A 16,934-nucleotide genomic window follows, 5' to 3' on the forward strand; every position below is an offset into this window, starting at 1 on the left:
CGGCCGGTGAGCGAAGATCTCCAGGGTGTAGATCGTTCGCTTATCGGCTGTGCGAAAATTTTAAAGTGCAGGGATAGATGATGAACTAGTGGCAAATGAGAGAAAGCTAAATAGGTTTTACACATTTATTATAACTACTGCTCTTCTTAAACTTTACAATAATTTACAAAATCTAGGTATTTTGTTTATATGATTTGTCTTCTTTTATGTCGTAATCACATAGACACTTCATCGATAAACGGAACAGCAAATGCCTGAATCTGTAAATATTATATTTACAATTTTAGTTGAAAATTAATTAAATAATTAATAATAATTAATTTGAGATGATCTCTCCCATTAGTAATTAAATAACTTGAAAATAAACTTCCTTCCTTCATGGATTTAACTTTAACCAAGTTTGAAAATGATCATTTTCACTCCTCTTTGAAAATTAAATAAAAAATTTTCTCCCATGAAATTATGGTTAAATCGTCTTCCTTAACCTTTAAATTAATTAATAAACTCTATTTTATAATTATCTAGTAATTGATTTTCACATAATAGCTTGGAACTTGACCTCATGTCAATCTACGTTTATCCATTAATTGAAATAATTAATTCAGTAATTCTTACAATTTTAATTTTGTGAGTTCAATCCACTGACATGGCCTATACTTATTTATGTGTATTCGTTAGATAAGATCCTATTCTTCCTTAAAAACGAATAAAATTCACTAAAGGTTTAAATTCGGTCAAATAATGAACCACTAAAGTTGGCGTAAAATAGGCCAAAAATTGCATTAAACAACGAAGAGCATCATCACAAATATGGATTGAAAAATTACATTAAGCAAAATACAGACAAATCACACACACTACACTCACACAAGGATACACGGAAATATTATATACATATTTACACGAACGCTAGCCCTTGATTATTAATTTTTACGTTTAGTCAAAATTAAGAAAAATATTCTCATGATGACACTATCGTGGCGACCTCCTCTCATCAACTTGAAATGTGACAGAGCAATGATTATCACTTTATTAAGGAACTCAGTTATACGACGATGTTCAGACAAAAATTTACGAACGAAAATCATCCAAAAATCATCGACAAAATTGCTTAAACACAGGCCAGAATTAACATTCCGCGCACGCGGTTCATGAGCTACGATATTTATTTTTACTTCTCCACTATAATTGTGGCTCTCGATTAATCTGCACTCACAATGAAGAAATTACGTCAAGTAACATATTTTCTTCTTAAATTGTCTCACTAATGGATGTACAGCTCATCTGCTGAATTCAATAATATCCATCTATCAGTCAACTAATTATCACAGCACAGCAAATATATAAAAATTGTATCGGTCAGATACTGCCATTTCCCAGGCCTAAATTAATATAAATGAGCGCACATCAACCATATTCAATAATAAATAATATTATGCTCATGACCTTAGGTGTTCTTTTACGCGATAATTAAGTTAATTTATTTTTATTATTATTATTATTATCATCCCTGGCCGCGCAAGATCATACATGCGGAAGCTACTGCACAATAATATTTCAGATGACTCTATTGCACTCGAATTTCAACCATACGTCGCATAATTAAGGAATGAACTCTGACATAATAGAATCCACGAAATTACTGTCCCATTTGATCTCAATTTAAGTCAAAAAATATTCAAATAGCCCTAGTTTAACGTTGAGGTCATTTTACATTTATTTCTCCTGCCACAATGAACTCGGGACAGTTGAAACACTTCTCGATGACATTCACTCAAACAAACTAATAGGTTCAAATACTCACACATCCACAAACTACCTTCACCAAGAAAGAAGAGATGGAAAAATTCTAACTAATAGAAAATTTTCTAAACAAATAAGTAGAGGCTATGTCTTTACAATTACATTTACAGATAGAGAGAAAGAATAACAATGTTTAAATATTACTTGGTGGTGACTGTCGGTTGTAGAACTCTGGCTGATGACCTAGTGCATTACCACATTACACACCATCGATCCTGGTCACGCCCGTCTGGACTGCCTTATATTTTACTCGTACATTCTGGACATGCTGGCGCGCTGGAAATCACACCATTCACCTCGTAAGAAGACAGGCATCCTGACTTGAACTCGAACCAGTGATCACTTCTGTGGAAGTTCTTGTGAAAGCTGAAACTGAAAATTACGTCTGAGACAAGTCCAAAACACACACCGCTGTTTGATAAGATGGAAAAGAAACTTATCTTTTAAAATCTGTTGAATTGTAGGTGGAATCCGTAAATATCTGAACTGCTGTTGCAACAAGTTGTAGGCTCTGAATAAGACGAAGTTCCTCAGTAAGCGAAGTGCGTCTTCTCCCGTCCGTACTTGAAGCTAGAGTAATTCTCTACACGTCGCGTTCAGAGGTAGAAATTTCCAAGTAAAGTTTCCTTAGGAAAATCCATAATTCACCGTCTTAAGATAGGGGTGCGTCTTTTCCTTATAAGCGATTGGTTAATTTATTAACTTCGCACCAAATTAATCGCTTGATTGGCTGCCATAGTCAGACGTCATGCACCTTCACTAATATCGATCGAGCACTTGACACACATTCTGCCTGGTCACGTGGCATTCACGGCTGATTTGAAGGTTATTTGGCTAGCAGTATCTGCGCTCTCCCCTCGTTCGCCCTTGGTTGGAATTCCCGGACACCTGGTGCTTAGCTCAGCCGACTCGATGTGTTAAAACTCCCTTCCTGGTTCACGAAATAATGTTCCAACACACAGTAGAAATAAAATATTCTCCAATAAATGATTTTTACCACTTTTGAAGGGGACAATACTAACCTTTGGAAATCTTCTGTCTTCATTATTCCACACCTTCTTCCTACAAACACCGTTTCACTGCAGCTCGACACAATGGGACTGCCACTGCACGCGCGCTAGGAACCACTGGGATATATACTTCCCACCTGGTGATCTAAGTGGCAGTAGCGATCAGGTTATTAAGTTTGAAATGAAACTGTGCAGCCCTCTTACACTAGTAAGTGGAACTGCATGTTCTGAAACAGCCGGGAAGATAATCTCCCTAAAACCGTTACGTATATACGAGGTGGGAAGATAATATCCCAAAGACCTATAAAGAGATAAAAGGGAAATTCTGTCATAGAATCCAACCCTCTCTGCCTACTAAACACTGGTATCAACGAACAACATACACATGGCGTCATATAATCAATATTATTTGACTACGTTTCAACTATCCGCTTACACCCCTATATAAATATCGCTTCAACATTGTCAACCAGCCAATGTGGTTCAACTGAGGCGGATTCAAATCATCTAATTTTACAATGTCCGTTATATAATCCTGCTCGAACACGTTTTCTTAAAAGCCTAATACGTTTACGACTCCCTCTTCCAACAAGTGTTGATTGTATTATTTATAACCCGAACCCGGAGATAATATACACATTAAACAGATTTCTGGACGATATTAAAATCAATCAATCAATCAATCAATCAATCAATCAATCAATCAATCAATCAATCAATCAATTAAACAATACTGATCTGCATTTAGGCCAGTCACCCAGGTGGCAGATTCCCTATCTGTTGTTTCCCTAGCCTTTTCCTAAATGATTTCAAAGAATTGGAAATTTATTGAACATCTCCCTTGGTAAGTTATTCCAATCCATAACTCCCCTTCCTATAAATGAATATTTGCCCCAGTTTGTCATCTTGAATTCCAACTTTATCTTCATATTGTGATCTTTCCTACTTTTATAAACGCCAATCAAACGTATTCGACTACTAATGCCATTCCAAGCCACCTCTCCGCTGACAGCTCTGAACATACCACTTAGTCGAGCAGCTCTTCTTCTTCTTTCTCTCAATTCTTCCCAACCCAAACTTTGCAACATTTTTGTAACGCTACTCTTTTGTCGGAAATCACCCAGAACAAATCGAGCTGCTTTTCTTTGGATTTTTCCAATTCTTGAATCAGGTAATCCTGGTGAGGGTCCCATACACGGGAACCATACTCTAGTTGGGGTCCTTCCAGAGACTTATATGCCCTCTCCTTTACATCCTTACTACAACCCCTAAACACCCTCATAACCATGTGCAGAGATCTGTACCCTTTATTTACAATACCATTTATGTGATTACCCCAATGAAGATCTTTCCTTATATTAACACCTAGATAATTACAATGATCCCCAACAGGAACTTTCACTCCATCAACGCAGTAATTAAAACTGAGAGGACTTTTCCTATTTGTGAAACTCACTACCTGACTTTTAACCCCGTTTATCAACATACCATTGTCTGCTGTCCATCTCACAACATTATCGAGGTCACGTTGCAGTTGCTCAGAATCTTGTAACTTATGTATTACTCTATAGAGAATAACATCACCCGCAGAAAGTTTTACCTCCGATTCCACTCCTTTACTCATATCATTTATATATACAGGGTGAAGCGTAATTCGCGCACTCGGGCGTCGCAGCTCGACACCTCACATGCCAGCAATAAAAAATGTCTCTTACAAAATTTCGTCTTGAGAGTATATCCGGCAGAAAAACGACGTTGAAAAGTAACAATCTGGCAACACTGTAACCACATGTAGGGTAACAACCTCTGTCAGCAGAAGTTAGTTGTGCTGTACAGTTGGTGCAGTGGATAGTTTTTTGGGTTAGCATGCAGGAGGTCGAGTGGTCGATCCTGGGTTGAGGCGTGTGTTTTTATTTCGTAAATGTAGTCCAGGTGGTATTATTATTATTATTATTATTATTATTATTATTATTAAAGCGTCTTTATTGTGGCGAAGTTAGGGCTCCCGGCCCTTTCTTACACTTAACCACTTCATGTATATACAATGTATATTTTACATAAAATTTAAACATATGAAATCTTTACAACCTAAAGTATAACTAAAGCAACTTAAGTATCACTAACTAAACTAAGGTGAGTAAAGTATAACTTAATTATATACAGGAACACATTGCAATAAACAACCATATTCACTCTCATTCATGCATCCCATTCACACTCAAGAAAGACTGGAAGTGCTTAAAAGATGACGCTGGCAAAGGATTTTAAATTTTGTCTTAGATTTAGCTTCCCTGATGTCATTGGGGAGTTCATTCCACCAGCTCGTGGCGGTGATAGTGAACGATCTATTGTAGGTTGCGGTTCGATGCACAGGAATTTCTAGCGTACAGCCTGACCGGGTATTGAACAGGTGCAGGGAACTAAGGTAGCGAAATCTGGTGGATAGGTAAGGAGGAGTGTTTTCAGAAAGCACTTGATACACCAAAGTAGTTGCGTGGAGTCTACGTCTGTCATTCAGTCGTAACCAAGATAATTGTGTATAGAATGGGGATACATGGGCATATGGTTGTATGTCGAATGCATACCTGATGCATGCATTTTGGGCACGTTGCAGTCTCATGCTTTGCTCGTTATTGATATCAATAAAAACTGTATCACAGTATTCGAGAATTGGAAACAAGAGTGATTGAATGAGCTTTATTTTCAAGGACCGAGGAAATATATTTTTAAACCGCTTCAGAGGATGCAGGCTTTGATATACCTTTTGGCACACTTTCATCACATGTTGCGACCAGTTCAATGTTTCGCTTATAGCCACACCAAGATTCATAACTGTTTCACAAAATGGAATAATGGTATTGTTTAGTGCTACAGGAGGAATTTCGTATTGTTTTAAGACGTGTAAGTTTTTTGAAGTACCAATGATTATTGCTTGCGTTTTAAGAGGATTAATTTTGAGATTGTTACTCAATGCAAAATTACTTATGAGACTTAAATCAGCATTAACTTTTTCTACAGCACTCTGAATTTTATCAGTTCTTGAGTGGTAGTAGATCTGCAGATCATCAGCATAAAGATGATACTTGCAATGTGTAATCGATTTGGCAACATCGTGTAAGTAAATTGCAAACAGCAATGGTCCAAGTACAGACCCTTGGGGGACACCGAGGGGTTTGTTAAGCCACTCAGATCTGCTATTATTTACTTTGACACACTGACGGCGATTTTTGAGGTACGAACTGAAAAAGTTTATTGCCGTCTTGCTGAAATTTAATGAATCCAATTTTGAAAGTAGCAGTTGAGGAACAACAGTATCAAAAGCACTAGAAAAATCAAGTAGAACCAGTACAGTCACTTGTCGAGTGTCCATTGCCTGTCGGATATCATCAGTTACTTTCAGTAGGGCAGTCGTTGTGCTGTGTCCTTTCTTGAAACCAGATTGGTAAGGGTCAAGCAGTGAGAAGTTAGTCAAGTAAGTGAGGACTTGTTCGTGTACCAAGCGTTCTAGTACTTTGGAAAGGGGTGGGAGAATGGATATAGGGCGATAATCTGATGGTAAACTAGGAGAATTCTTCTTAGGAATAGGAATGACGATACCGTGCTTCCACACAGTTGGGAATACTCCCTGTACAAGGCAATGATTAAATATATGCGTCAGAATAGGTAATATGGCACCAATAATATTTTTTATGAAAGATAATGGTATGTCGTCATTACCGGGAGCATCAGACTTGAGGGAGTAAATTACACGCTTCACATCGTTCGCCCCAACTTTTTTGAAAGTGAATTTTACTTGATTTACTCGGGAATGAGCATTTATGGCGTTAATATCATCATTAGTTAGGTCATCAACTGGTTGATTATTATTTTTTTTTTAGTTCCGTTTGGGCCTGCTATGGACCACGTGGTTCTTATCTCTAGCAGCTTTCTTCTTTGACCAGTACTCCTTCATTCTTGCACTGTGAATGTCTTTTCGCTCCTGAGTCCATTTCACACCTCCTCCCGGACGTACTCTTTTTTCTGTTAGTGACTGGAGAGAGTTTGATGTTCTGATCAACGTTCTGTACCTATTCCTGTCATGAATTTCACTGGGAGCAATGTCCAATTCTTGAAGGTCTTTTCTGACGAGTCTTGCCCATTTGGCATTAGTCGCTTTCCCTCTAGAGATGGTGTGGAAGATTCTGGAGGTGAGCCTCTGATTGTCCATTCTCATGACATGACCGTAGAAGTTCAATCTCCTCTTCCTCATAGATGTTGTAATGCTCTCCAATTGTTTGGTACAGTTCGTTGTTGTGCCTGATTCTGTACTTTCCTTCTTCTTTAATGGGGCCCATGATTTTTCTCAGGATCTTCCTTTCCTTCAGCTCCAGTTTTCTAAGTTGCCCTTTTCTTACCATGTTTAGGCATTCTGAGGCGTATAGTACTGACGGTCTCACTACAGTAATGTAATGCCTGATTTTGAGGTTAAGGGAGAGGGATTTGGATTTGTATATATTCTTACATAGGTGGTAGGCATTTTCCAATTTGATGCATCTGCTGTTCATGGCCTGATCTTCATTCATGTTTGGGGTTATCCATTCTCCTAGGTATTTGAAGGAGTTAGTCCTTTGTACTGTTTTGTCCCCCAGTGGGATTGATTTGGGTGCATCTTTGATGTTGGTGATAAACTGTGTTTTGTTGATGGCGATCTTCAGCCCTACTTTAGCTGCTATGTGGTCGAGAGAGGACAGTTGATGGATAGCTTCCTCCACACTGGATGCCAGGAGTGTAAGGTCGTCTGCGAAGGCTAAACAGTTGACTGTTAACTTGTCTTTCTTGTAGCCAATTCTCAATCCAGAGTCATCCTGTAGCATTTTCGTCCACTCACGAATGACTTTTTCAAGTAGGCAATTAAAGAGGATTGGAGATAGGCCATCCCCTTGTCTAACACCTGTTTTGATCTCAAATCTCTGGGACAGTTCCCCTCTGAATTTGATTCTGGCAGTAGTGTTGGTAAGAGTTGCTTTCACTAGATTCAAGGTTTTCTTATCTAGTCCCAGTTCAGCGAGTGCCTGGAAGAGTGACTCTCTATCTACTGAATCGTAGGCCTTCTGAAAGTCAACAAATGTTGCCACGTAGGGTGAGGCGCTTAGGTTTTTGTAAGTGATGATGGTTTTGAGGTTCAGGATTTGTTCGGCGCATGACCTTGACTTGCGAAACCCAGCCTGGTACTCTCCGATGCAGGAGTCTAGTTGAGCCTCTACTCTTGTGAGTAATACTTTGGAGAGTATCTTATACGTCACTGATACAAGGGAAATCCCTCTGTAGTTGTTGAGATCTGATTTGTCGCCTTTTTTGTGTAACGGGTGGATGATAGCTGAGGTCCAGTCGCTAGGTAACGCTTCTGTCACCCAGATGTTTGATATGATTTCATGGATACTTTGGATTGACTCCTCATCAGCGTATTTCCAGAGCTCTGCTATGATTCCATCCTCGCCCGCTGCTTTGTTACATTTCAATTCTGAAATGGCTTTCTTGATCTCGCCCTTTGTTGGTGGGAGAGAGTCCGACTTAGTAACATTCTGAGGTTCGAAATGCAGTTTCTCCTTGGGTTCCCTTGAATTTAGAAGGTTGTTGAAACTGTTGTTAGAACTGTGGTGCACTCTTCATTGTTCATTTTCAGATTTCCGTCAGCTCCCCGAAGGTGAAGTGTAGGGGCTGAGTAGGGTGTTATTTGAGATTTAAAAGTTTGGTAGAAGTCTCTAGTGTTGTTTCTTTGAAAATCCCTCTCTGCTTGCTCAATGATATTTTTATTGTACTGCCTCTTGGTGTTCCTGATAATTTTAGTAGCAGTTTTCCTAACTTCTAAGAAGTTTTTATGGTTTTCCATACTTTTGTTACGGTTCCATTTTAGCCATGCTTGCTTTCTCTCTTCTATTATTATTATTATCATTATTAGGATAGTTAGCATCATAGTCATTATTGTCAGTAATATCATTATTAGTGTATGCTGCTTTCGTAAAATGAGAATTTAGATCATCAAGTGGTATACTGGGTGTCTGCATGGTCAGGCTGCGACCTATACCCATCTGATGCAAATGTTTCCATATTAGTGCTGAATTTCGTCTGTTTGTTATCTCTTGAATATATTTATACTTGCTGTTACGAATTAATTTCTTAACTTGATTTCGGAGAATACGGTAATTTTCGAAATCACTAGTGCTTTCAGTTCGCCTAAATCGCCTATACCAAGCATCACGATTTGCCATGACCGACTTAATTTCATTTGTTAGCCAAGGAGACGAAGGGTGCGAAACTCGAATTTGCTTCTTCGGAGCGTGTTTGTCATACAGTCCTAATATTAAAGAGTTCAGTCTGTCAACCTTATCATCAATGTCATTAGTCAGTAGAATGTCATTCCACGGCAATTGATATGCTTCATTTCGTATTATCTCAGTATTAAAATGCTTGAAGTCTCTTCGCATTATGTACCTGGTTTTGTACTTTGGTGCCTTGAGAGAGTAACATAAGTATATGAGATCGTGGGTCGAAATACCTGGTACAGCAAGCTGTCCATGTTTTACCACTTTCTGCGGATTGTTTGTTATAATAAGGTCAATCAGTGTGTGAGACGTGTGGTTTATTCTGTGAACATGGTTAGTCGCGTCTAGTGTCAGTATATTGTAATCCATGCCATGGAATAAGTTTTGTAAGTATGTTGATTCGTTACTTGTAACTAGGAGATAAGTATTGAAGTCACCAAGAATGATTATGTTTTCGTACAGCGGAGTTAACTTCGATAATGCCACTTCTAGGTCAGATATATGTTGTATGTCCGGCGCCTTGTATACCACTCCGATCAGTAGTTTTTGATTATTAACCAAGAGTTCAACAAACATGAATTCAGGTCGAAATGGAGTCTTAGGATCTGAGGTCATAATTATTTTACTTTTTAAGTCGCTACGGCAATATATAGCGCAACCGCCCCCTACACGATTTAAACGATCTAGGCGATGTAACGTCATGTTATTCAGCTTTACGAGATCAGATTTGAGTGACTGCTGTAACCATGTCTCTGTTACACAAATACAATGCAAGTTACTGTTACTAAATAGAGCCTGTATTTCGTCAAAGTGACAAAGAAGCGATTGTGCATTGATATGACAACACTGAAAATATTGTTGGTGGGGAGCTAACATTTCCTTAAGAATGTCTCCTGCCACAGCTGGTGAAGGGGAAGGTAAGGGTGAAGGCGGACGACAATGAAGAGGGATAGTGTCAATGACATCACGGACATGCTGTTCGGTATAAATAATTGACTCATTTACGTTAGCCATTGTCAACAGAAAAATTCAAACTACTCACCCTAGTTGTTTCATAAGCACCTCCAGAAATATTTACACAATCACTCTCACACACACTATCACATTCACATACACAAACATTATACGCTATTATATCACTCATTGTTTTTCCTAGTCAATCTCGTCGCTCACATAAGGCTTATTAATTGTGCCATGCTGCTAACAAACATTTTCTGTCCATTGTCTTTCAAAACAACAATGCGGCCGTCCTGTGTCCACACCCGTCGGAGTCCGAAGTGATCACGTGCCCTGTTTAGAATAGTTTTTCTGATACCTGTCAGGGATTCAGTCAGTAGAAGGCCAGTTCCTTTTAACAGCCGCTTGGCCCTCCAAACTCTGTCCCGGTCATGGTAACGCACGAACTTTATAATTATAGGGCGCTTACCCGTAGCAACAACCTGAGCTGTGGTTCGTTTTAGCACTCCTAAACGATGGCAACGATCTATATCAGACATAGTTATATCTACATTTAACTTGCCCTTCATCGTGTTGATAACTTTATCATAAACGTTCTCTGCCGGCTCCTCTGGAATACCATGCAGCACTAAGCAGTTCCGCCGGCTGTACTGAAGCGGTAGTTACCCTACATATGGTTACAGTGTTGCCAGATTGCTACTCTTCAACGTCCGTTTTCTACCGGATATACTCGCAAGACGAAATTTTGTAAGAGACATTTTTTTATTGCTGGCATGTGAGGAGTCGCGCTGCGACGCCCAAGTGCGCGAATTACGCTTCACCCTGTATATATAAGAAAACATATGCCTTTGCTGGCAGGACGTAGTGTTAACAGTGCACTATGTCTTCTAGATGGGCTAGAGCAATATTGTTACTTTCATTGATCTGTCTCAGCTTTATCCTTGGCGCTGGCAAAATGAAAGTGCCTGAGGTATGAGCGATGCTAGTAATGCCAGTCCTTATGCAGCCAGTCCCTGCAATGAATGGTGTGAAAATGTTGTTCATAGGGTCAGGAGGTGCATGCATTTCGGTGGGCTTGGCAGACTGATATGTAATAGCAACTTCTGGCTCAGTGAGGAAAGCAACGGGGAAACTACCTCACTCCTCATTTCCCTAGTACGCCTCTTCAGTGATGCCTAGGCCATCTATGACAGCTGATGGCGGAGCTGTTGAGGATCCAACCAGCCTTCGGGCTGAGGACTAAACAACACATAAGAAAATATAAAGGTCTGTTAATACTGCCTTGAGGAATTCCCCTCTTAATTATTACAGGGTCAGATAAAGCTTCACCTACCCTAATTCTCTGAGATCTATTTTCTAGAAATATAGCAACCCATTCAGTCACACTTTCGTCTAGTCCAATTGCACTCATTTTTGCCAGTAGTCTCCCATGATCCACCCTATCAAATGCTTTAGATAGGTCAATCGCGATACAGTCCATTTGACCTCCAGAATCCAAGATATCTGCTATATATTGCTGGAATCCTAGAAGTTGAGCTTCAGTGGAATAACCTTTCTTAAAACCGAACTGCCTTATATCGAACCAGTTATTAATTTCACAAACATGTCTAAGATAATCAGAAAGAATGCCTTCCCAAAGCTTACATACAACGCATGTCAAACTTACTGAGCCGTATCCTGCCGGCCCATAAGAAATATTCAGAGTATTATTTGACAAAATATATATAAATTTTTATTCATATAAATTACAGTCATAAATGGTAAAGTATTGAATCCCAAGATAGCTGAGACAGGAAATCGATGGAGACATCAAGTCGCTGGATATTGCCTAACACTTCCTCGTGACCGTGAGAATAGCTTAGCGTACCGGTATCCAAGCGTTGGGAAGAATCGACACTTGTACAAGATGATGACCAAGCAATATTTCGGCCAATGAGAAGGTGAGGATTTGGCAAGTATGGAGTCTACATCGCGCCAAGTCTTAATTCCCAGGTTGACCAACGTGTATAGTTGCTTGAGTTAATTTCTGTCATTCATCGGTTTTCCATAGGCCTAGAAGGAAAATATAATCAGAAATCCGATATAATAATTAGAGGAAGATATTTGCTATTGTTTGAACTGTGTTTCATAAACGTATTATAATTAATATTGTGTCATCATACATAGCAAGCTTTCTGATTGGTGGTTTGTTTAGAAAACCGGGAACCCCAAAGTTGAAACGGCGTTACCGAAGCTTCCTCAGTACCCAAGCTCTGGAGAGCGTCATTCTGACTGGATAGTTTGGAGAGTGTGGAAGTGTATTCTGACCGAATAGCTTGGATAGTGCAGAAGTGTATTCTGATCGGGCTGCTTGGATAGTGTAGAAGTGTTATCGGGATTGCGGATATTGAAGTGTTATACCAGTAACAGTATATGATTTCAAACAAGTGTCTCAGTCGTGCAGCTGGAAGGTATAACTGTTCCAGAGTAAATTGCAAATTACATTATTTTATAATATAAAGTCAACATAGACGGTGATGATCAGCCGCAGTGTAGCAAGTGCAGGAGAGACGTGCCATTGTCTCACATATTCGTATCGGTCGTGTTTCGCGAGGAACTATCGTAGCGTACCGCGTGCCACTCTCAAAACTGTGTATATACCCTCAAAGTTGAAGTTTGCATTATTAATGTGACAGTGTGTTTTGATCATTTCGTAACCAAGGGTTGTTCGGCACGTGTAGCATTGAGCGGTGAAGAGATATTCATCCCAAGCTTTCTGTGTTCCAGTGTAAATAACTTTTCAGCAAGAAGATGGCTTCGCTTATGGAAGAAGGAAGTGCATTTCTACGTGTTGAAGCTGTGATCGACATGGAGTAGATCCCTATATATAGCAGGGATGTGAGCTGCTACCATGTATCCCGGGAGTCGCCACAGATTTAAGATAAGACGCATGTGTTAATTATGGAATGTTATATGAATTATGCTAAGGTACTAGGGCAGTTTAGATAGGGATTTTATTTCATGTAAAGTAAGCCTGGCGGCGTGTGTTTGATTCATTTTGATATTGTTGTATATACGGATAAGAGAATAATGCATGTACTTTTCATTTTCATTCTGATTTATGACTATATAGTTGGGATAATGAGGGATTTGTTAGGATTAGTTTGTTGTTCAGTTATGCATGTACTTAGTGTAGAATATTCCGAGTTTTCCTTATATATATAAATGCTAGGAGGATTAGACTGACAAATTCATCCAAGATTAAAGTATATACTTACTACGTCATTTTATTTTGGTTAGTCAGGGAGACAGGTATAGCTAATTGCATGGTATTTCAGAAGCTGTCCGAAGGGGCTGCATAACATCGTCGAAAGAGTAGGATCTTCGAATTTAGGTTGGAATCTGTTTTTGCCCTATGATTTGCACAGGAAACGAACCGGATCTCATAATGTAGAAGGCCAATGTGATTCATAAGAGATATGAGAAATAAGACTGCATGCGGAATGATAAAGTGTTTAAGCAAGCCGATTGCATGCCTAATATGTGAGAGAATAATGTGCAGTGGATAAGTACCTGCCAATTTTCTTCTGAGAGTATATCGTTATCAGAATCGACGGGATTAATTCCAGACTAATGAGTCTGATGTGTGTTGAATGGTAAAAGCATGCTAGGAAGGAATGATTATACGTGACTTTCCGTATAGCCGACGAAAGACGTTATCTCCTTGCAAGCTGATATATTGGCCGTGTTTGTATTAGACGGCGCGAATGAGATGGTATTTCCTTGTGACAATCTTGGGAGACAGAATCCATACTTTAGTACAGTGTTGAGTTCAACATTTCTTTTCAGCTCGCAGCCTGCACGGAAATACATGACGGATGATCGCGCTGTTGAGAGCTCAAATGCAGCAGAAGGAGGCAATGTTGCCCATTGCTTTCTACATGATATTGGTGGCTATTTATGTTTTTCCCTTTCAAGATGATGTATATTGTTTCTCGTTGTTTGAATACCTTGTCTCGTTGTTTTAATGGGGAACAGCCCGAGTGCTGAATTTTATTGATGGTCAATCTAGTTCTGACTAAATCCTTTGTGGTGAAACGCGATTCACGTAGAATCTGTGTACCACGTAGGACTATTTCTCTTTATCCGATGTAAATAGATGTGTTTAGTGTCGCTTATTTGATTTGTTGTAAATATAGCGTAGGAAATGCCACTAGTATTTTACATAGTTCACATCCCATAGCGTCTTAGTTTTTCTTTTTCATCGTAACTTTTCTTTTTATTGTAATTTTCTTTAACGTTAGAATTTTTGGCGATTCTCGATTTAAATTAAATTCATAACTGTATCGTTGTGATGAGTTAGAGTGTGACTCCATGCGAAATAACTACATAGCAGTGTATGCGTACACGTATTATCATATATCCCATGAACTATGGACAAACAAGAAGAAGATCAGTTTTGAAAGTATACAAGTATTAGATGTTGTGCTTGATACTTAATTTCAATTTTGTTTCTTTAAATAATTAACGATGTAATTGTTCAGATATTTCTTTTATTTTGAAATTTTATAATGCTATTTTATTATTTGATTTTATTAATTTTCAAGTAGAATGATTTTGGGATATTTATAAATAAATTCATCTTACCCCATATGATTGTTTCTCATTCGTGCTATACCTCCATTTTCCTGTCATTTACTTATATTTAGAGTAGAACTTCGACTTTTATCCTGACCCAACCCGATAACCAACCCACTCTCTGCCCAGCCCTGAGTTAGTCGGGTGTTCATACAGGAATGGAGGCATCGTCCTTGGGTACGGTACATTACTGACCTGTTATTTTCAGCTTTATGTCTATCACCCTTTCCTTTATACACAGGGCTACAGTAGCAACTCTCCATTCATCTGGTATAGCTCCTCCGAACAAACAATAATCAAATAAGTACCTCAGATATGGTACTATATCCCAACCCATTGTCTTTAGTATATCCCCAGAAATCTGATCAATTCCAGCCGCTTTTCTAGTTTTCAACCTTTGTATCTTATTGTAAATGTCATTGTTATCATATCTGAATTTTAATACGTCTTTGGCCTTAGTCTCCTCCTCTATCTCGACATTATCCTTGTATCCTTTCTATCACATTTATTTTAACTACGACAAAAACAGCTTCATTATCACTAATACTATCTATTACTTCAGTTTCCCTATGGAGCTCATCTGGTTTTATCAACACCACATCCAGGATATTTTCCCCTCTGGTTGGTTCCATCACTTTCTGAATCAGCTATCCTTCCCTTATTTACTTATTTGCCATTTGTTGGTCATGCTTCCTGTCGTTCGCATTTCCTTCCCAATTGACATCTGGCAAATTCAGATCTCCCGCTACAATCACATTTCTTTCCATGTCGTTTCCCACATAGCCGACTATCCTACCAAATAATTCCAAATCCGCGTCAGTGCTACCCTTTCCCGGTCTGTACACTCCAAATATATCAAGTTGCCTATTATCTTTAGAAATGAGCTTTATACCTAGAAATTCATGTGTCTCGCCTTTAACTTTTTCGCAGCTTACAAATTCTTCTTTCACCAGAATGAATACTCCCCCTCCCACCATTCCCCTCCTATCTCTACGATACACACTCCAGTGCCGTGAGAAAATTTCTGCATCCATTATAACATTTCTCAGCCATGATTCAACTCCTGTTACAATATCTGGTAAATATATATCTATTAAATTACTTAATTCTATTCCTTTCTTTACAATACTTCTACACAGTTCAACACTAACAATTTTATGTCATCCCTGCTTAATTTCCAGTTCCCTGTTCCTTAATCACCGCTCCCTAGGCCACCCTGTTTCCCTGAATGTACCTCCCTATTACCCTTCCAAACGTCTGACTCGTTGGCCGAATGGTCAGCGTACTGGCCTTCGGTTCAGAGGGTCCCGGGTTCGATTCCCGGCCGGGTAGGGGAATTTAACCTTCATTGGTTAATTCCAATGGCCTGGGGGCTGGGTGTTTGTGCTGTCCCCAACATCCCTGCAACTCACACACCACACATAACACTATCCTCCACCACAATAACACGCAGTTACCTTACACATGGCAGATGCTGCCCACCCTCATCGGAGGGTCTGCCTTACAAGGGCTGCACTCGGCTAGAAATAGCCACACAAATTAAAAAAACTTCCAAACAAATTTCCTAACTTATACATACCACTGCGGTTTAAGTGAAGGCCATCTGAGCGCAGATCCCTATCTCCTACCCACCCATTAGGATCTAGAAATTTCACTCCCAGTTTCCCACATACCCACTCCATAGTCTCATTTAAATCCCCAATCACCTCCCAGTCAGTATCCCTCCTACATCATATTATAAGTAATTCCAACAGGTTAACTTCCTCATTAATAGTTGTGTCAGTAAAAACTCCTTACTTCTCATTTGTCTTCTCTGCCTATTCTAGATTTGTTTCGGTTCTTTTAGTTGATATATAGCTACCGCGACCCTTGTTTGCACTGCTACTGTCAACTGTCTGTTCTATCACACGTGTGTTGGTGCGTTGTTCTTTTGTTAGCCTGACCAAAATTAATTAGGCAAGGATTAGAGTATCATGTTCGTAGTAACACACGTTACTGGTACTGTTTACATATTCCATGAGCAATACCTACATCCCAACCCTCTGATTTGTGTTAACCCCTCCTCAATACTATCTCCTGTTGTGGTTATATTCGATGTTCTTCCCAATTGTAGATCCGGTCATGTTCGCATTGTAGCAAGACGCCAAGATGGATCACTTCGGTGTGAAGAATTAGTACATTGTGTCCACGTGCTTACTCCTAGGTTTATTCACCCCTATACCCACACCATGTAGATTTTCACTCC

This window comes from Anabrus simplex, chromosome 14, assembly GCF_040414725.1.
Source record: "Anabrus simplex isolate iqAnaSimp1 chromosome 14, ASM4041472v1, whole genome shotgun sequence".
Taxonomy (NCBI): domain Eukaryota; kingdom Metazoa; phylum Arthropoda; class Insecta; order Orthoptera; family Tettigoniidae; genus Anabrus; species Anabrus simplex.